This window comes from Melanotaenia boesemani, chromosome 5 (genome assembly GCF_017639745.1).
Source record: "Melanotaenia boesemani isolate fMelBoe1 chromosome 5, fMelBoe1.pri, whole genome shotgun sequence".
Taxonomy (NCBI): domain Eukaryota; kingdom Metazoa; phylum Chordata; class Actinopteri; order Atheriniformes; family Melanotaeniidae; genus Melanotaenia; species Melanotaenia boesemani.
In genome coordinates this window covers 24,325,310-24,348,783 of record NC_055686.1, presented here as the reverse complement: position 1 = coordinate 24,348,783, position 23,474 = coordinate 24,325,310, and positions in this window count along the sequence as shown.

The following is a 23,474-nucleotide window of genomic DNA, read 5'->3' as shown; positions in this document are numbered from 1 at the left end:
CCCCCCTCTATAATCTGTCCATTCAATGTGAACTGCCGTTAGAGGCAAGATGAGAGGGTGTTCTGTCAAGATGGATCTTTTGCTTCTTTGATCATCTCTGCATGATGGTTCTGTTTTCAAAGCATCTGGGGTAAAACTTAGAAAAAAAAAAGTTGGCAAATTGCATGTGATGCAGACATAATTTTCACACACTTAGCATAATGTGTTTAGGTCTCCAACACAAGTTTAGCCTTAATTTCCTAAAAGAAATGATCCTTTTCATTTCTAAAAGATCATTCATACCATCAATACATAGACATACAGACAGATAGATAGAAGGATGGACGGATGGATGGCTTTTGACACTGACCTTTAAATGTTATGGTTACACTTAAATACTTGAAATATGTATGCCCTCTTAACACCTTCTTAACACCATAAAACATGATTGAGGCACAAAATGTGTTAAAATGACATGTCACCACCACAAAATGAAACAAGCTTCTTCTCCATTTTTTTTCTGTTTACGTTGCCCTTCATTTGTACAACTGCAACAATAGAGTGGTACTGTCATTTCCCAGGTTTTTCAGAAAACTCAAATTTCTGTCCTAAAGCTACAGTTATAATGGCTAAACTAACCACACTCTTTGTTTGAATGTTAATGACACAGAGTGATTTTTGTGCCCATGCATGAGCTTCCACTCTCACTGACTCTGTGATACTATGGACATTTAACATACCAGTCAATACCATGTGATAGATTATTAAAGAGGTTGTGCTTGATGCAGACATTTCTGCAACATCAGATCTTGCAGAGCTTGTCTGTTTCCAATCTTTAAGTGCTGGGCCAAATGTGCAAAGAATTAAGCATGCTGTTGTGGCATCCATCTGGTTTCTACAGTTTGATCTGTCCTGTGTAATGTGGTCCCGGATTCTCATATGATCTCTTTCAATGTGTTTTTAGATGCCTCTGAACTGAATGAAACATATTTGTCTTCTGCCTGTAGTGTGCAGACTGATATTTCATTTTTGTGTAACTCTGTTGAGCTGATGCTGCGTTCTTTAGTACAAAACCAGGCCAGGGGATGTTTTACTTCCACTGACCACGATGTGGATTCACTTGTTATTGCAAGACAGTTGGAACACGGACTTGGCTGATTGTTTGGTACATCTTTAGTTAATAATGACCCTATTAGTTCATGGCATGTAGCCTATGACAGCTTTGTATCCAATCATTGATCTCCACTGATTACCTTACATCACCATTCAGCATCTGCTTGGTTTGCTTGAAGCCTCTGGTACCAGTTTAAAACAATGGATTAATGAATAAATAAAAAAGTAGCCATGAAGTAGTATTTATACCATGTGTAGAAGAAGCACAAATGGATGTGTTTATAAGAAATAATTTACAGCCTCTTAGCTTAGCACGGCGTTACTGCTGGGTGTGTAAAACAAAAATTGGCAATCAGCATTAAGGCATACTGATTATCAGCTAAATCTTTATGGTGACACTGTGGGAGATCATATGTTGGACCTACAACAGTCCCTACACAAGGCATCCCCTTGCTCTGTACTTGTATTTAACCCATGAACAGTCATGTAAAGCTTAAATATAATAGGCCTAATTTTTTAACAAGGAAGAAAATTAAGCTTATTTAAATTATACTTATAAAATATATGATCAATGTTTTGCACGATGTGAACATTTCATGGCTTCAGTGTTTGAACAGGGGAAGTGACCACTTTTCCTACTTCAGTCAGACCCAGTCACACTAGGAGCAAAGGCTGCTGCTTGACCCATTAAAACAACAAAACGAAGTTGTATGGGTAACAAACCTGAAGATGTTAGAGTAATTTTGTGTCATTTCTCAATCATTTTTTGGGTATGTTCAAGCCAAAAAACTACAAGGTTATTAGAAAGTACCATTATGTGGCAATTTTTGGACCTATCCTTGAATATGTAAATATTTCTTTTTTAAAATAATATTTCCAGGCTTCTTTTGTTAACTTTGAAAAAAAAACTATTAATATGAAAGTTTAGACCTTAAAAAGTTTAAAATTGTGTTTTTAGAGGTCCCCAAAACCATCACGTTCTGTTATATTTTCATTCAATGCCTTTCAGGAGACAAAAATCACTCCTATATCTGTGAGTTCAGAGGTAAATTCTTGCTCTACACTGGCATCATAATTCTGAATGGTGCAAACAGTGGTTGATGAAACCACTCATGGGTGCTCATTTGGGTTTTAGCTGGCATTAGTTCAGATTAAGGCAACATTGTAACCCTAATTCATCTTTATTTGAAGCCTTTTAAGGTTCTGATTGAGGCTTTTTGGGAAAAATGGATGGGGCCACATTTACATGCACTACAATAGACGGGAACGGCACAATCAATCATGTCTACAAATGTTAGAAACAAAATTACTGGGTTGCGTTAAAACTGAAGTTAATGGTTTGGCTGATTTCTATTAAGGTCTGTGCACTCTTATTTGAATAATGGCCTTTTCTGCATTTTTTTCCTTGTCAGTACTTGACACAGGAAGGAAATAAATGTGATTCAGCTTTAACACCTGCATTAATATTCAAGTGGCTTTAATACTCCAGGTTTCATTTTGACTCACTGTGATTAGTATGCCAGCCTGGACCTAGTTAACAATAAGTCATGTTGCATTTGGAGGCAGAAATGTATATTCACAAAAACAGTACGGAGCAAGTATGAATGCAAAGGGAGAGAGGACTGAGGTGCTTAAAATCAATTAATTAAAGAAATGTAGTTAAATTAGCTTTTTATTTGCATCAGTGTGACATTTTCTTTAACTTTTTTGTTTGTTGGATTATTTTTCATTTGTCATAGACCATGCACAACTATTCACTTCAGAGGATAAACGATAAACTGGCTAATTTCCATCTGCAGTCCCAGAACAAGTACGGCAATAAATACAGTCAAATTACAGAGAACAACAACACAAATACCATTAAAAAAGCGACATCTCACTTCCATAAACATAACTATAAAAACTTTCATTGATAAACTTACTCCAGTTTAGGTAGTTTTTATCCGTGAAAGGTGCTATATAAATAAAATTTTCCTTCCTAGTTTCCTATTTTAAAGATTTAACAACAGCTTTTATAAGGAATAAAAATAGCAAAAAAAAAGAAAAAGAAAATAGAAAATAGATAAATAAAATTAATATGTGAATGAATGTTTACAAGACAGACTCTCCAAAATCCATTTCTTTAGTCCCACATAAAAAAAAAATGTAAAAATCCTCATGTTTTAAGGCAGCAGGGAGTTTATTCCTTAACCGCTCTAAATAAAAAGCAGATTGTGCAAAAGCAGAGCTTTGTGGGGGATTCATTTTCCCTGACCAGTCGACCTTGAGGTTCTTATTATTTGTTCAGGGCAAAGTTGCACAAATGTTTCCAGTAGTGAAGGTGTCATATTCTATTTTTCAAAATAAGACAGACTGTTGAGTACAAAATGCAGTTCTCAAAACTCAGTTGCGGTTTTCTGTTTAATACTTTTAAAGCTTGATTATAGATGGATTTAATTGGTTTGAAGGCTGTCAGACTTGTTTGAGACCTTTTTGGATTTTGACTTTATAAGGGCTTTAAAAAACACCTGGTTAAACAATACTATCCTTTCAATTCCACTTAATACATTGTAATCAATACTTTCCATCGTTAAATTAACCATGTACGGTGATTTAAGCCAGCGATTACAGCTAATCTTGTTATAAAATGTTACTCCCATGCTGGAGGTAAACATTTTTCAGTTGTACAGTAAAATTCTGGCATAACTGAGAGTATTTATTCTGTTTATATGTTGCTGTTCTTTGAAGCTGGAAAAGCATGAATGCAGCTTCCAGGTAGGTGGAAGGGTATTTGCATGATCGTGGTTGCAAAGGTCAGTTACGGCCCCTTGAGGGCAAGGATCTGCATTGAACCTGATGGACCATGAGGAACTCCAGATCTGTTCTCCCAACCTCAACCACCAAAACGAAAAAAAAAGAGGTTGAAAAATATATAGCTTCCATTTATCAAATAAATTTGGGATTTTTATCAGGGTTGTCAAACTAAACCATTAATGAAGAGATAAATCTTTGAAATTAGCACCATAATAACTTAACACATTTAACACATAACAAACATGCCATATTAAAAATCTGAATTTGACATTATCTCCGCAAGAGCAGCTAATTTGGGGCATGTAGGTGCCTTGTCACAGCAGTAAACTGCCAAAAACTACTTTATCCTCCTTATTTATGACAATTCTGTTTTCCAGCCTTACATAGACGATGCTGCAAGATGACCTATTTGATACGTCACACATTTAATCACTTAGTCATCACATGGGGGTGGGGATCATGAACACCAACGTATTGTTGTGCTTAGACCTTAGACTTGAGTTATGCTCCTTTTCGTCTGACTGTGCGTGGGTGGAAAATACTTCACACAAAAAAGGAAATACATTAAACTTAACTGAACCTCGGGTGGTAAGAACAGAACATGCAGCCATCTACATTAACATCTGTAATTGCTGCTGTGTTGGGTTGTGGTCTCTGGCTCGGCACAGAACAGCAAGCTAGTCTGTCCATGTACCGTTCAACATCCAACTAAAAACTGCTGAACTTCAGTAAGGAGACCTCGCTAGCATCTCATGCTCATGCACGTTACTCTCACTAAGCAAACAAAATGCTACTGTATGTTTGGTAACATGTAGGTAATAGAGGAGGGCCAGACTTAGTTACTGTGATCTGCCTTACAGTATGTTAACTATGTGGGTCGTGGCTCAAAAAGTTTGAGTACCACTGATATAAAGAACCATAATCCAAAACAGATCAAGCCAACTTTATTTATAAAGCACTTTACAACAGCAACTACTGAACAAAGTGCTGAACATAAAATAACTAAAACATTAAAAGACATAAAAGCATCAAATCAGATAGAAATAAAACAGAAATAAAAAAAATGCTTAGAAAAAATAGTAAGACAGAAAATAGAAAATACAACGAAAACAATGGGTGAAACGCTTATGAAAGGAGGTGGATTTTAAGACGGGATTTAAAGTTGGACAGTGAGGCCTGTCTGACCTGCAGTGCAGTGGTCTAACCACAGGTCCTCAGGAGAAGTCCGGGATCAAAATAGTCATAGTACAAAGAAAAAGCACAAGATGTTCTTGCTGTGTTAAAGAGGGGTCCACATGTCTGAGAGAACAACTTTAGCTGATCTTGAAACATGAGTTGACTGCTTTTGTATGAATTGCTCATATTTTATTTAACTACACATTTAGATGATGGTGCTGAATAAGAATTGAGGGCTTTGTCCCAAAACTGTCTGGTTTAAAGTAAAACTTACCTGATTTCACCCACAAAAACATAGATTTTTATGTCTCAAGGTAGTTTTAGTGAAAGGGAGAACCAGAAAAGGACTTAAATTTCCCAACTGTGGACAGGAGAACATTCCGAATGCAGTGTTAAATAATGCAGTTCTAGTTTTATAGACCTAATGAGTTATCATTTAGATATATACAGTTTTTTGTTTGTTTTTCTTTTACAGTATTTCCATTCATTCAGCATTTTCGACTGTGTTTTTTCTCCCCTCTGTTTTACTTCTTTCCCTCTTTACCTCTGAAGAGGGAGGGCAGATGAAGTGAGGAAGAGGAAATGATGCTGCAGATGATGAATCCCCCTCTGGACTGCATCCTTTCTGGCTGAGTGAATCCAGTGGGCCAGAGCCAGGTCCTGGAATCTAGCTAATGAGACACACCCCCCAAGGGCCCTATGCTATCCTATTGGCTGACGGCCTTGCAGAGATAGAAATGATTGGCTGATTAAGTCCTGCGCGAGCAGCTGTCAGAGCATGTTGGAAGTCAGACTCTGTGTAGTCATATCCAGTGTGGCACACAGTAAAGAAGCTAAATGAGTGAAATGTATACATTTAAAATTTTGAAAACTTTTGTAAACTACATGATAAATCAGAACATAGAGGTGCAAAATAATTGATTTACCTTAATATGTATATTTATTTAAACATATACAATGTAAGGATGGAGGATTTTAGCAACAATTTGCACCATCTTTATTTTTTTCTCGTTGTTCAAAGCTGTACTGTGCTCCAAATTTAACTCTCCATCTGAGGCAGGCATCCTGCATTTGATCTGTTTAGTTTCCCTCTCATGGCTGAATGAGTTATGATGCATCCACAGGGAATAATTTTTCAGGGCAGCAATTCACTCTTTTTTAAGGCCACAATGAACTTATAGACCTCATCTAGATATGACAACATTCACCCACTCACAGCATATGCATATATATTTTATTTATTCAGTGGGATATCAGAGACAGGACTTCAACAGTGAAAGCAACATGCTATGTATCTTAAAGCATGAATAAAATATTGTATTTTTGACAATGAGCAAAAGGCAAAGGCTCTAATTTAGAATGGCATACAAATATTTTTAGTTTCACTTTGACTCAGACAAGCTGTCGTAAGCATGATCTGGATGACCTGTGCAAAAACTAAACTTTATCTTTTTGTTCTTTTTCTAAGAATTTAGACACATTTTCAGCATTTTTCTTTGCCCAATTACAAGATCAAAGGGGGGCATCGCCAGGTCAAGACATTTTTAATGTGCTTAAGCGGAGGATGTGAAAATTCCAGCTTTATGCTTTTTTAACTCAACCCTCCCCATCTTTGACATTTAGCTTCTCCATCTTGGCGGCCTCTTTGGAGCTGTGAGAGGAGTTCAGCTGTAGGTCAGGATGCGAAAAGAGGGGATGATGAACATTTCTGGTCCTAAGTGGGCGTTCTCTGATCAGCCCGTGGTGGCAGATGCCCGAAGGCTGAATAGCAGCAGGGAATCAGGAGGCGGGGGAGGAGAAGGGGGTGGGTGAGGGTGTGGCTGTTACCATGAGGGAAAGGGAAAATCCAATCTGTGACTTGAGCTGAGAAGTCAGAATGGGGGGTAGAAATGAAGGCTGGATTATGAAAACAGACCTAGACGCACACAGCTTTCCTGTGTTGTTGTAGTATCTTGATCCTAATGTTGTTTTGCATTTTTCTACTTAGGTTAATTTTGTTCCTCTAAACAGAATTCTGCACAATGCACATTTTTCATATCCCATCCAGTTTTTTATTTATGCATTTCTCTGCATTTAAGCCAGTTAGGTTTATTTTATTTTTATTATATCTTCTATTTGTCTCATGGAAAAAAAAAAAAAAACACCACTTTTATCCATTAAATGCAAGTGTTTTAGTGGGAGGTTTCCTTTATGCCTGCCACATGTTTGTGTCTTTTAAAGTGGAAAAAAAGAGGCAGGGGAAAAAGAGAAACTGGGTTCCTGTTTGAAGGCCAACTATGATGTGTTCCTAACCCTAATAAAATGTTTTTTTTTTAAGAATAAATCTGACTAAAAGGTGAGGAGAAGAAGAAAACTTACTGGAGTTTACTCACTGATAGCCTCCTGTAAGGATTTTTCACCTGCTGCAACAGTAAAATACATCTTTCAAGACTATTTCAGAGACCCAAAAAGTTTTATCTAAAAACCCAAATTAAATTTTATCATTTTAGGAAGAAAAAAAACTCATTATTGTATTTTTTCCCTCTTTTTTCCAAATGCTCCTATGTCTTATTTTTATGGAAGGAGCAAGCAACCTATATGGTCGCTGAAGCTTAAAGAAGTTTAGCTTCACCTGAAAGTTTGACCCTTTGTACCCCTGGGCATGTCCAGTAGAAATAGATAATATATGAAGAGGCACAGAGCTCTAGGGATCAGTTCTGACAAAGATGTGCTCCACACAGTCAGTGCAACATGTCTCTGAGTTAAATCTATTACCATTCTTCTGTCATCTCCTCTCTTCCCTCTATGCCCACACACCATCTCTCTCTTCTTTTTCTCCTCTGTTTTGCGTTTGTCAATTTGCATCACTGTGCGTGGCCTGTTTATTTTGTTCCTTTAATCGACCTCCAGAGACTCTGTCCTCATTTGGAAGGGTCATAGAGTCAGTGTGTTCCACCATATTTGTCTAATTAATTAAAGCTTGACCATATTATAACAGATGTGATAATGTGTGAATGCCCAGCAGCAGGGGTCAAAAGTTCACAGAGGATGAGCACACTCTAGTGGTGAACACAAACTTCTTTCCATACGTGATGTATTTCATTACATGTAAACATACATGCTGTACAGATCCATGCATGCATGAGCATACACCCAAAGGCAGCATTTATTTTAGTATATTTGCATCATGTCACAACGCTTTGACCATGTGTTTCCCTTCTCTGCTCTTTCCGCTGTCTCTTCTTTAGTGCTTGACACACAGGCACCCCCACACTTATGTGCACACACACACATACACACACACACAGAGAGAGAGAGAGAGAGAGAGAAGCAAACAGCCTAGTACAGCAGATGCTCGGATGACCAGTTTACCTTATCTAAGCTACATTATATAAGTCTGAGAAAAAAGATTTGCATGACAGATTACCGGGGAATTACAAACACACATACACACACACTAATGAGCACACACACACACACACACTCCTCCCTCTCAACAGCTACAGATGAGCATGAACATTTGTACCATATCTCATCACCTTGCTTTCATTAATGTTTTGATGATAGATAAATAATTGTCAAATATTAGTGCAAATGACCATGTTTGTGTAGGTTACACCTACAAACACACACCAGCATTACACACACAGTTCAGTAAGAGCTCTTGAAAAATTTTCTATTCTATTTATTTGATACCGTCCTGTGGCCATCTAGGATGCACAGTTGAGTAAAATATCTAATTCAAAAAGCTGTCTCGCAATCGTGTCACACCTTTAAGAAAATGTTGTCTTTAGGCTTTCCTCTAGAACTGAATGGAGGAAGCATTTATTCCATTCTGGTTTTATCTCCATTACCCTTATGAAAGTTTGATATGCCAGCAGTCACAGCTCTGGATGGAGGTGAGGAGGAGATGAAAGATTAATTTTTCTATGTATAGTGAAGTCAGCCTTGGAAGACAGCTTCTATCAGTGCTCACACACGTGTGTTGTAAGCATGTATGTACATGATTAAATGGCAAGATTGGTATCTATCTAAACACAGAAATACAAACAGGTAACAAAAATTTAAGATAAAGTGCATAACACACAGTATTTGTTTTTATGAGATGAATGATAAAGAAAAGTTGAAATTCTAGTTGGTTGGTGTTTTATCAGTTTTAACATCAAACAGCTGTTCTACATTGTCAAATAATAACCAAGTTCTTTCTTGGTTCAACTTTTTATGCCTTGCTTTTGTACTATTCTCAAAGGGATTATGTGGTATTAATCAACTGCAAATTACTGCATTCCATTTTTATTTTCCTTGTATAAAATGAAACCTACAAACACACATAACCTTTACTGTTTCTGCATGGTCAGACGATTCAGTTTGGAGCCAATTCAATGAACACGATATCACTTCTCCGGATGTTGTTGCAGTGTAGAGTTGATCACTATAACATGCTCCCGTACATAAGCAGGACTGGTTCATAAACACTTTAATACTGCAAGTTATATGACATCTGTGTTAAGCAAGTTGAAGACTTGTGTAAGTGGACGACAAGAAGGATTGACCCTGTGACCTTGAACTGGATAAAGCCACATGGATGATGGATGGATAGAAGGAGGATTGAAACTGTTCTGTATGTGAAACTGTGACCTTAATCCTTCTTATGTGCTTGTTATTCTTGTATTGCTGGTGTTTCGCTTACTGTTTCCATCTTATATATAAATTTAAAGGAAAGACACAGTCTAGAGCCTCCTTAGTAAATAACACCACTGTGACATGACTTGATCATATCTTAAATTCTTTCAACTTTCAAAACCTGAGGTCCCCCAATTGGGGGTAGTTAGGAACAGATGGCCTAGCTGTGCCAAACTGTGTTAAAATTACCATTCTGGAAACCTTGTCTTACCTGTCTGTACTAAAAGCTTTTACTTTAGAGTTGGCCTTTGCAAAAATGGTGTTCACACGTTGGACTATAATTTGATAGATGTTTATAGCTGCAGCTGCATCACTCCAAAGAGATATTTATATTTATATATTTTTAGGTGCAGCTGAAACTGTTTTCATTTGTGCTATGTGCCATCTTCATTTATTCTTCACCAGTAACACATATACAGATATGCTGTTATTTGCACATCTTAACAAATATCACAAGTGTTCCCTTTACTATGACCCCAAAAGTATTCAGTTAGACCTTGTAGTTGCAGAGATATACTGATTTCGTTGTGGGTTTTTTTTTAAGAAGAGGCCTAAAAAATAAGTATAGGGCTCGAAGGGTTAAGCTACAACACAAAAACATGAAGGTATTTTCTTCTTTTATAAAAGCAAATTCAATTCTTAAGGTCTAAACATCTTTTAGTCAATGCTGGGTGTTAAAAGAAAAAAAAAATCTTAGCTCATTTTAAATCCCCGTCTTCTAATTTGAATCATGACAAAGCCACTGACTGGAAAGCAAATAAAGAGAGATTCAGTTTAACGACCTCATGGTCAAACTCTGTAATGATGAGATCATATTTTCAACCTTCGATGCACTATTTCTTTTTTATTTATACATTGAGAAAAGTGCTGGTTCAAAATACAAAAAAAAAACCTAAATCTGCAAGTTTAAATTAAAAGTTGCATCTCCTGCTCTCCAGTTTTGGCTTCGCTCCACTTAAAATGGCAATTGGGAGAAAACCATTGGTTCACTGGTTGATAATTAAAAAATTTTTAATTTTGTTATTTTGCAAAACATTCTGAATGAAAACAAGCAGACACTGGACATGGATCCAGGCTGAGGATGCAACAGAGTGAGGGTGCTCTGAGACCTGTACTATCTCTCTGTCACCTGGGTTGATTTATCCAGACAATCGCAATCCTGATAAGCAGTACTACAAAGCTGGTTATCAACTCGGTAATTCAACCCAGAGTTTTCCTATCTTGATCAGTGCATGCTTTATAAAAACGATGGTGTTTGCAGCGTCTGATCAATCGTAAACCCTAATTGGAGAAACCTTGGAGAGCAGCAGACAATTATTCTTTAAATATATAAAGAATTCAAACACATTATCCAGGCCAAAAGCATCACAATTGCCGAGTCGGTTAATGCATACATTTGTGAGATTGTACAGTATTAATTTATGGGACAATATAAACAGACAGCACACTTTCTTCATTGCACATAAAAACAAAGAACCCTTGCAGCATCGAGAAGAAAAACAAAATTCTCACTCAATGCAGCTTCATAGTACAGGCCTGTGGCCTTATACGACAGAAAGACACAAACAAACCACCAAAATCGTGGAAAAAAAAAAAAGAAATTAACCACCACAAAGTTCAAAAGTAATTCTGGCCAACAGAACAACTTAGACAAAACAGGGGTGAAGATGAAAAATGACTAAAAAGAGATGTAAAACAACAATAAAACATAAAGATGACCAATAAGGGTTGAAACAAACAAAGAAATCAAACGAAGTTAAAAAATTACCAAAATGGGACAAAAAAAACAAACAAACAAACAAACAAAAAAAACTCAATGATAAAATGGTGCTAAATTACCATTGAGACAAAGAGACACTAATCTACCCAAACGAGAGACAACAAAATACAAAATTCCAATGAAGCGACGCAAAACAATGGATATCAGATACAGACTTTATATAGAAAACAACCATAGATGCAAAATTAACTATAAGACATAAGACAAATTAAATGCAAAATGATAAACAGAATGGATGCATACCGTATAAAGACCGATGACTAAAACAGGGCCACAAATAACTTGAAAAAGACTAAATCAGACACAGAGTTCTGAAAATGAGACAAAGAATCAGATGTACTTTGCAATAACAACAGAAGGTGCAAAAGATCTGCAAGACTTTGCATTTAAGGAGAAATCAGGCAAACCACAAATCATGTCTCTTTGGGTTTTGTTTGATTTGTGTCAAGCATAGAGCATGTCCTTCATTCTGGCTGTCTCAGTCCTTGGTACTGCAGGATGAGTGACCGTCCTTTTACACAACTGCCCTCAGCAGTCTGTAATTCCTCAAGTCCCCCAATCACTCATCCATCCCAACATTAGCCAAATTCATGCAGTTTCTTAAATGCAGATCTTTCTGTAGCAACTCACCTCAGCTCATTTCAATGTTGCTAAGCCAATTATTTGTCACAAAGAGAAAGAAACCCTTTAAAAAAACATAATGCAGTCTGATGAACTTTGAGGACAGGTGTGTATGTCTGTAAACTCTCCTGCTGCATGAATAAAGTTTTTGAAAAGAAAAATTATTGTTGCCAATTTGACCAAGGTTTTAATAACAAAAACCAGCTGCACTATCACAGCTGCTAATTAGTGCTCAACTATTTCTTCCTACAGCCCAGCCTGAGGCCAGTGGAACATTACTTTTTAAAAGACTAGATGACTCTCTAGGATGCTCGTTCTACATGACAGGAAACAATGTTGCTCTGCTGCAAAAACAGTGACATGGATGCTCGGTGAAAACAGACTGTCATGCAACAGCCAGTCAGCTACTGTCCGCAGAGGTAACGCATCAAAGCCAGCTTCCTGCATGTTTTAGCCTCTGGAAAGCATGCAGAAGTAGGCCCTTATAGTAAGTATTGCTGTGACTCACGCTGCACCCAAAGCCATTATTACATATAAGCGTCCTAGTCTGTCAAATTAGGTCGACATTTGGTTCAGCTTTTTTGTTTGTGTGTGTGTGAGTGAGTGTGAGTCACAAGTAGCAGGTTAGGCAAATCTAAAGCCCTGACTGAAGCACATTATTTTTAAATATACATTGATTTCTTATCTTAATTCAAGCCGACAGCAGAGATGGAGATTAATCTCAGTTGTAGAATAATAACCTGCCTGTGTGTCAATATGCTTTTATGCAAAGATAGAGGTACATCTTATACAGTATAGGTTCAAGATAATGTGTGCATGCTGCTGCAAAACCCCAGAGCCTGGGAGCAAAGTAAATCTCCCAACCCCTGCAAGCAAGTAGACCCACATCATAAAAAATGCATTCAGTGGCATATGGTGTGCCAAGCTGTGTTAGAGGCAATATAGCCACAGCCCGTACACTCACACTGTTAATCCATATCCATTACTGCCACTCTTTTTTTAACAGCAGAGGTGAACAGTTCAAATCTCATCACACAGGAGACACACCTCAACATCTGCTTCTGTTGCCATGGCAACTGTCAACCACTGTGGCTTTTTGATGCTGCTGCTGTCTGACCGATGGGGAGATGAGGAAGAAGGGGGGGGGGGGGGGGGGGGGGGAAAGGAGTGTAAAGCACTTTTTTTTATTATTGCTGCAGGTTTATTTTGATGTACTTTGACGCAAAGTAGACAGCAGAGAAGACCACTTTTTTAGAGCGCTGCAGGTCTCGGCCCTCAATCCTCTCACACAACTGGACTATTACAGGTGTTTTTCCAACACATCGCAACAAATCTCATCCCCTTGTTGCTAAGGGGAAGAAGTGACCAGGTGTCCTCTGTGATCTCGTACTGCATCACAGGAGTGCAGGAGTATAATCACTACATTAAAATTAAAGCTGGGGTAAGAATTTAGGTTCATTTTAATCAGGAATAAACTCTGAAATGCTTCACTCTTGTCTGAACTGAATTCCATATGGAAACATTCTCTTAAATTAAACAGTTTCAGAATACTCCAGGACAAATTGTAATACTCTGGAATTTGGACACAAATATATTGTCAAATACTTTCTATAACAAAAAAAATTCCATTCAGTTTTATTTGTAGAAGTTCAGTGGAACACAACAAATATGTTGGTCAATGAAGTCATGTTTTAAGTAAAACCCTTTAAGGTGCTGAAGTTTTTAAAGTTTTTAAGGTATACTGTAAATGAGAAAAAATGATACAGAGTTTATGATGGCAGTAAAATTTCTCATCTAATTTTGTATTGTGGCATCACAGGTTGGCAACCATATCTTTCACTATGAACTATGACTTTATATTAGCGATGGGTGATACCAAAATTTTTCCTCTCGATACAATACCATTAGTTTATGGTACTTTTTACTGATACTGATATCGATACCGATACCAATATCGATAAGTCCTGCCCCTAAAGGAAAATCCCAATTATATAGTGTGCTTTTATATCTTGAATGCAAGGGCAATATAAAATATAACTAAAACTTAAGAACATCAACCCTTGAAAGAAATGCTTTTAAAGCAATCATCAATTATACTGACGAGTAAATTAAACTAAAACAAGAAAAATCTTTTTAAAATTATAAAATAATTCAACTAAAATAGACAAATATAACACAGAAAAGTAATATAATAAATATTATAAAACATAATGCGCAATAACCTGCTTTAAACCAGTGAAATATCAAAACAAAACCTCATCATCCCTAACAGTGGCAACATCATCAGGACAAATGATAGGCTACCATAATCATGTGACACAGAAGGAATACCCTGTTGCTGGCCTTTGCACGCAATCTTATAACCTAAAACTCAAAGTAAAACCAAAGGACATGTTCTGTATCAGCAGTGGTTTCTCGATGTTCAAAAAGGTATCAAAAATGATATTTTGTCTGACAGGTAACAAGGTATCAAATGGGAGTATTGATATGCCTGCATCACAGACTAGAGTTGCCTCATTGGCTATGTATACTGCCTTTCAAACGTGATTTCCTTATAAACTTTGAATAGAACAACCCCCCCCCCCCCCAACAAAAACAAAACATTTAAACATGGCTGGTTACATTACTGTGATATGTTGTATGAAACTGAGGCTGTGATTTCTTCCTAATTAAATTAAGACGAGAGTGAGATAAAAGATTTACATGTCTGCCATCTAGTGGTGAAAGTGGTTTAAGCTCTCTTTCTGGCGATATGGCCTGGTTCCTGTTGCGAGTTTGTGACTTTGGCGCTTAAAGGGATAACATTGTCGAGTGTTGTGTAAAATATCCCAGTTCTAAAGATTTTTGACGTCCCATAACGTCTAAATTTGGATATAGAAAATGGTGCAAAAGAAAAGGCCCATTTATTTATTAATCATTTGGAAAAAGAAAGAGATGAATAAGAAATAAAGCAGGGTTGTAACATATAAAGTGTTTCATGCAGCTAGTGTGTAGCATATCTGTGCATGCAGAAGGACGACGTCGTCAACGAGCGGGCCTTTAGCATGAAGTAGTAAGTGTAGTTGTTCCATCAATTTTGAATGTAACTGGAAGTGTATTTTCTATTTTCAACAACATAACTCTCAGTGCAAACCCCACCAACCATCTGAGAGGTTTTTTAAAGAAAGGGGATAGAAAGCGTTTAGGGGAAAATATTTACTCAGTCACAAACTAAACGTGACCTAATTACTCTACGTTTCTGCCTCAACACATGTGAGCCTGCATTTAAACGCTCTATGCACTCAGCTGCAGGGCTGTTTCAGTGGAGCACACAAACACACACAGACATATACACTGCTGAAGTCAAAAAGGATGCTACTGTGCGTGTGTGTGTGTGTGTGTACACCCCTGGAACAGCACTTAAATGAGCTGTTTGGATTTTTGCATCTTTGCATCTCAAACTGTGCACAAATTTAAAATTAATTTCCCAAAATGTGTTTCCAATTTAACAAGAGGGTTAATGTCGGGCTGTTAGAAAAATGTGTTTCTCACCATCACATTAATTTAATTTCATGTTTAATCGCACACACCGGAGTTGAGAATAATTAAAATAATAACTGTCATAGTAAAAAAGAAAAAAAAAAAAAGGCATGAATTAGGATGCTCATTTGTGCATGACTATGGGATGAATAATTCATGAAATCAGAGTTAACAAGGAAAGAGAATGAAGGGATCAGCTTTCACACTGAGGAGGGATTGGTATAAAGACAGGAGACACCGCTGCCTTTTCTTAGAAAACATTTTAGGCTGCTGCCGCTCCTGCTGCTGCTGCTCCTTGGATACAGCTGCACTTATCAGGTAATTTATTTTTATTTGTAAAGATAATGATTTGCACTGGATTTTTATAAGCTGATTTTTTTTAAATTTACATTTAAATTCACACTTTTTACAAAAACTGTCTTTTTTCACCATTTCTTTCACCTTTAATTTTTCTCTTCCTTGTTTTTAAGAGATCAATTTTTAACAAACAAAATTTTTACAAATGTGTTAATGAATTTGCTTTGATGTATTTGCCTTTAAATAAAATGTCTAAAGAATATCAAATCTGTCACTTCTATGTATTTCATTGCAATAATTTGATCAAGTTCTATTTTAGCAATACAAAATGTAAACTTTCTCAGAGGCTATTTATTCATGTAGGAAATGGTTTCTGTAAATTTACTTTTACTGTCTCAGAATTTAGAAAGAAAACAAAAAGTTTAATATGAGACCTTTATTAATTGCACTCTTCATTCAGCCCTCACTTCATGCAGGAAAACTTAATTTGCAACACAACAGCTCTTCCACGAAACCGACGGAGCTCTGGACCCAGAAGCCTCAGCAAGTCCCTTCGCGCGGTGCTTTCACAGTTCACAGGCATCTCAACCTAAATGTGATGTGACAGGAGAACCTTTACTGAAACAAACGGGAATATAGTATCAGGGAAGGCTGACCGAGCTGTGAACCAGGGCCCTAACACAGAGCAAATTAACATCAGCAGAAATAGCTCCATGTTTTCAGATCGCTTATGTGCCAGGCAGCAATTCCATTAAACCTTGTCAGGTCGCTTAAACCTGCAGAGGTCTAATGAAAGAGGTCAGTGTGAGAGGGCTGGGGTCGGGCACCATCCTTGAACTTTGACCAGTGAGCTGGGCAATTTCCCGAGGTGCCACTATTTGGTGTCCTGCAGTCATATGTTCCTGGATCTGAGCTTTCAGTGTCACTATTGTCCATCTGAGATGTCCTCTGCAATGTTTCCTGGTGGGCTGAGTATCTTGTCCACTCTGCCAAGCCAATTGAACAACACAGAGGAGAGAAACTGCCCTGCTATGAATGTGGTTTGATTGTGAGGCTACCAAAGGGCTTTTCCCTGCATTCTAGTTCTCAGATTGTGTGAGGTCAACATCTCAAATGCGTGACAGTGCTGAGAAGCTGTCAAACCAAAGCTTCTGTTTCTGTATGACAGACAGCTCGTCATAGTCGAGTTGACCGGACTGGTTTAGGTCAAATGACAGTGGTGGGTTTGGAGAAATCTGAAGTCACAGCATGGCTGCATGAGACCACATTAGTGGGTTGTTAATCACGGTCAAGTTCGGTCTGAGTCAGCACAAGGGAGGACCAGCAGGGGTCCAGATAAGTCAAGGACAGTGCAAATCAGGAGCAACGTGCAAAATTTATGTATTGGTTGCTCTGTCTGACAGATGTGTATTTATGCTCTGACTCTCCGTAAAAAAGCCAAAGGGGTAAATTCCTGTTCTTATTTTTTATTTTATTGGTTTATTTTACAGGGACAGTGTACATTAAAGATTCACTACAGAACTTCTGCATTTTTTTGCTATTAATGGCTAATACAGCATCCATCTTCCATCCTACCTGTAATGGGAGCCAGTAAAAGTCCATTCTTGTTTTCTTCTGTTCTTCATGACAGTGGAACAATTTTTCCCACAGATTGAACTAAGAACTTCACAGTACTTCGATCTATTTAACTGATTTACCCCATTTGATCATTGCAACACAGTCAAAGGGTTGTAGATGAAGAGAAAGGCAAAAAATAGGTAGTAGTGAGGGAAAAATAAATGAGCAGAACAAAATAATTAAACTCCCTTTCACTGATTCATTTTCTTTTTCAGTCACGATTCATTGGATCCAGTCTGATTTTCAGCACTTTAAGTGTGAAAACAGCTGAACTTCTAAGCAGTGAATGTTTCCCATACATATGTGACTGAATCTTGTAGCAGCAAATTCACGGAGAAAGCAGTTTCAGAAGTAGCTTCGTCAAAGTGTGATATGATTGTACTTTATGAGCAACCGCATTGTCATGTTCAGTACTACTAAAAATGTTATCTGTAAATATTGCACATTGTTGCAGCACTACCTAAACCCAGTGTGCCAGAAAAAAACTACAACTCAGTGATTTAAAATAAACCTGCATCCGTCTGCTGGGTGATACTCCATTTACAGTAAATAGTCTACAAGCCACACTTACTCAGCACTGCATTAGTTGTGGTGGTAGTGATCTAGCATGACAGAGGAGGCGTGCAGTGCATTAGGTGCACACACTAACTCTTAATCAATTTAAGACTGCATCTTTGCTTAGCGTGCAGTGCTAATATAAACATTCAGTTTTTACTATACACAAAGATAAATAAGGAGTTTCTCATTCTGTATCCTGTAATGTACAGAAATGGTCTTTCAGATGAATCATGTTAACTTCTGTTGCATTTAAAGGTATAAAATCACAGTGGTGGTGGTGGTGGTGGTGTGTGTGTGTGTGAGGGTGGGGGGCATCCAGGTTTACTTCCTTCCACTTTGCACAAGAACGTTTAAATCTCAGCTCTGCTTTTTGGCAAATAAATGTATACTGGTTTTCTCCTACAGTCCAATGAACTTGACATGTGAATCTAAAATGATTTGAGGGGTGTGATGTCTGTTTGCAGTGAATATGTTTCTCTACAAGAACATGAAGGTACTTTTCTTGTCACTAAGGGTGCTGAATTCTTCTTTCCAAGGTTTTTTGAATATTTTTTATTGTTTACAATACAATCCACTTTATTTAAATAGCACATTATTAAAATCCATGGTTACTAATGTGCTATATAAATAAAACCTTATTGTTATACATATAGAGACATAAAGAAATTCCACACACAGCTCAAAATTCTTCACCCCAAAAGAGAATGAAAGACTTAAAAACAAAACAGAATAAAAAGTAGAAAACTAAACTGTCTAAAAGATACTAAACAAAATTTGAAAACTAAAATACACTTAAAGCAATAAAAGATTAAAATGCATTAAAGGAAATTTAAAAAAATAAGGAGTTAGAAAGGTAAAATACACAAAAAGGAAAGATTAAAAATAAGAGCGGGCTGCACGTTTGTGTGGTGGTTAGCACCACAGCCTCACAGCAAGAAGGTCATTGGTTCGAGCCTCAGCTGGGGGGAGGTTCGAACCTGGGGAGTGGTGGCCTTTCTGTGTGGAGTTTGCATGTTCTCCATGTGTATGCGTGGGTTCTCCAGCTTCCTCCCATCATCCAAAGACACCCGTAGTGGACTAAGCGGTACAGAGAATGAATGAATAAAAATAAAAGACTAAAATGCATTAAAAGCAATATAAAGATTAAGATCCATGAGTATAAATTAAAAGATGAAAAATAAAAATATACTAAAAGCAATTAAAAGGCTAAAATACACAAAGAATTTTAAAAAAAAAAACTAAGCTACACTAAAAAATATAAAAGGCTAAAATACATTGAAAGGCAAATAGAAACCATTCAGTTTGCATGTGGCACTAAGAATTTGTTTGGAGATGTATTTAAAAGTTTCCAGTTTGGGGGCCAGTTTGATATGGAAGGAGGGGCTCATTCCATAGTTTGGGCGCCAGTACTGACAAAGCTCGGTCACCTCTGGTTTTAAGTCTGGATTTAGGAATGACAAGGAGAAGCTGATCTGCAGACGTCAGTGCCCTTGATGGAGTGCAAAGTTCTAACAGGTCTGCCATGTATGTTGGTGCCATTATTTAACCTTTATTTACACAGGTGATCCCACTGAGACACAAGGTCTCATTTTTAAGAGTCACCTGCACCAAAGAAGGAACAGAAATGTAGAAATCTTTAAATTAACAGCGACTTTATCAGACTAGGACACACTAGGAGCAACTGTACATACCCTTTGTTGACTTCAATTTCCAGGTAACAGACTGTACATAAAGGATGGACATAGCTAATGGAATGATGGATCTGACTTTGGCATCATCAGTTTTGACATCCAGAGGTGACTTGAATAAGAACCCAAGGGCACATCCACCCACCCATCCATCCATCCATTTATCCATCCATCCATCCATCCATCCATCCATCCATCCATCCATCCATCCATCCATCCATCCACCTGCCATCCATCCATCCATCCAGCCACCCCTGTTTGTTGAAGTCCATCACAATGCTAAGACAAGCGTACCAGCTTATAATCTTCCCTGGCAAACTTAGAATTTAGAGCCAGTCAGGTGTTCAAGCTCAGAGACTGTATGTAGGGACCACATAACAGCTACTTTTAAAAATACAGTGACATATTGTTGTAAATTAACAGCAATTTTCCACAAGGCCAGTATGGGGCCAAATCCTATTCTTGCACTACCAGCAATATTTATTTTTATTTATTTATTTTTATTTATTTATTTTTAGGTAATATGAAATAAGGGAAATGGGGAAAACACACACAACATGTACAGAGGGGGAAAAGAAAGGTAGAGGTGATAGATAGTCAGACACCCTCCCTCTTCCCTCATAGCTTCACAGCCCATTAGGTCAGAGCAGGGAGGGCAGCTTTTAGGCTGAGGGTGTAACATTGGAGAGGACACAGCTGGGGAAAGGACCGGGAAGCTTCTTAAAAGCCCGAGTAGTTGGACGTGTGGGTGAGGTGACATGTCATTTCCCCTCACTGCCTGAGAGAAGCATCGCAGTGATATAAAAGCGTGCAGCTCCTCAGCAGCTGCTTAAGAATGCAGAACCTGAAGGAGAGCAGATGTTTTGGAGGATAAAAAACATCTGCATGGACAAACATATTATCCAGATGTATGTGTATAAGTCATGTTGTAGCAAAAGCAATTTCCTTAATACATATTGTAAAGCAGTTCTTTTTACTTTTCTTCAGGTGCAACATATCCTTATAAGAAGAGCCATTTAGATAAATGTCAAAACTTTGTTAGACTTCAGAAATTGTGTTGTGTGTCAAGTTTGCACATTAAATATTAAACCCTTTTCAAATACCCATGGAACCCATGGAACACTCATATAACATGTGTACTTTTCCAGAAAACAGTACCTGGAAATCAACCTTTTGGTTCAGCTGTACTATCTGCAGGACTCGAGCACTACTTTGACCTTTCACCAGACTACTAGAAAGGTTACACAAGAATGAACATGCAGTCATATGTGAGCTGACAGATTTTCATCTTTTTAATCAATATGGATCTTTTCAACTGAAACGCTAACAGGCACCTTTGCGGCTGCTCAAAATGAAGGTTTGCTGACCTCCAATGGACTGCCTTTGCTCCAGGGTGAGTCAGAGAAGCATGACCTCACTATTAAGCATAGTTTATGTTGTCATCACTGCCAACGGCCGTAAAAGTGATGTTACTGTTGAAGCACTCTCTATGTTGGTGTTAAGTCTTTTTTTTTTTTTTTATGTTTGCAGTATACCTAAACGCTTAAAAATGAACAAACCTAGTACACAAATCTGAGAGCAGACATTTCTGCATCCTAGCAATGAAGGAGCAGCACAGGGATTTCCATATGGCACAGAACTTGTGAAGGGACACTTCTGTAACAGATGGAGAAGGTGGATCGCATGCATCCTGTACATTAACTCCTTTTCTTGGCAGGGTTATGGATATTTGTAAGACCAAGAAAACCAAGCATCAGATGTGTTTAGCAGCTTTTAATCTAAGTACACAGCTGAGAAAAAGATAAAGCTCAGCAAGAGCAACTGGCGCATCATGATCTCGCAGGTTATCTGTCTCTCAATCACTTAAACTAAGGCATAAAAAAAGGATGCTAGACTGCCAGAAAACCTCCCATAATAACAGCTGTTTGGGGCCTCCAAAACACCTATTAGCCTGTTTTACCTCTTTAAAACTTTTAACAAAACATGAAATTTATTCCATATGCAGCTGTTGTGTTTGTGGATGAAATGCAGCAGTTTTACAAACTTTCACAAATACAAGAGGTTAAAATGAATCTAACACAAGTTACTCTTTTGCAGCACCATTATTAGATAAATTCAAAAGGAAACAGACAGCTAGATTTTTTTTCCTCTCACCCAAAGGAACTCTGCACAGCTTATATCAGCATCACCCCCCAACCCCCCGACCCACAGCGCATACTGTGACCTTGTCATAAATTATGTCAAACTCCATTGCTGTTTGTTTATTGATATTATCAGTTTTTTCCTACTGATGCCGTAGTGGACATACTGAAGTGTGCTGCTGCATATATCCTCTGGAATTTACTTTCATAACTCTGGCCCCAGGGTGTTTGAAAAGAGAGATAAAAGACAGAACAATGTAGCCCTTTAACACCATCTCTCTGTCCTTTACTTTGCATAGAAAAAAAAAACTCTTAGTATCCTTCTAGTCCTTCTTTCCTCTCCACACATTAGTATTATCTGAGGTGAGAAGACACCTGAAAACAAGAGGAGCTAGACTCTGGCCAGGGTGTGATTTAACCCTGATTTCTCATGCCCAGACTTCTTTTCACACTTGGATCACAAGTGTTAAGTCGACCCCAGGTTAAGCATCTGGAGAAACCTTTATCTAAGAGGCAACAATGACCATGCTTGTGGCTTGGCTTTATGGGTCATATGTTCATCCTACAGGCATTTGAATACACACATGTGGGTGCAAAAGTAGCAAACATCACTCCTCAAAGCGGACGGATATAAACACGTGAAGGTGCACATGAACTGCATCAATTCCACATATTTTCAGATTAGGTTAAATAAGATCATGTGGCATAAATAATATTATACCACCACACAGTCATACAAGCAGCCAGTGATACACAGCCAATCTGACAGAGTATCTGAGCCATATGCGCTGGCAGCACATGATGCAGCTCATGGCAATATACACTGTATATAAGGGCTTCAACAGGGAAGGACATGGAGCTGTATGCATGTGTTAAAAAACACATTTGGAGCTGTCACAGATACAAAGACTCACACAGTTGAGTTGTAAGAACATAATACAGTGAGCACAGTAGGTGTCAGCATGCAGACTTGGCTGAAAATGCAGAAAGAGCCCAAACGTGCCAGACAGTATCACAGTCCAATGCCCAGCGCCATGCCGATGTCAGGACCTCTGGTAACGAGAGCTGGGTAGGAAAGGTGGCAGAACTCAGTGCGGGCACTGTGGGGGATGCCAGGGGAGGTGAGGATCACGCACTCATAGTAAAATCATGCACACAGAAAGAGAGAGAGCCAAAGAAAGAACTCTTGTCATTGTATCTGAAAACTGGAACTGAATCAGTATTTTTCATGAAAACCACTCTAATCAATATGTTTGAGCTGAGGTGAAGCACTATAAGTTACCATTTGAATAGAGGAAAATTTCACCCCCCAAAAAATTAATAAAATTTGTACAAATGTGGTTAAAAAAAAAAGAAGAAAAACCATCTTGTACCATCGTGCAGTGATCAAAATCATAGCTTGTGTTTTATAGGAACAATTTCCTATTCACACGACTATTTGGCAAACAGCAGACACTGACTTCACGCTGGTAAATAGCTATCGTAGAAATTGATTGCAGAGACAAGTTGAATGCTCTTTCAAATGTTTTT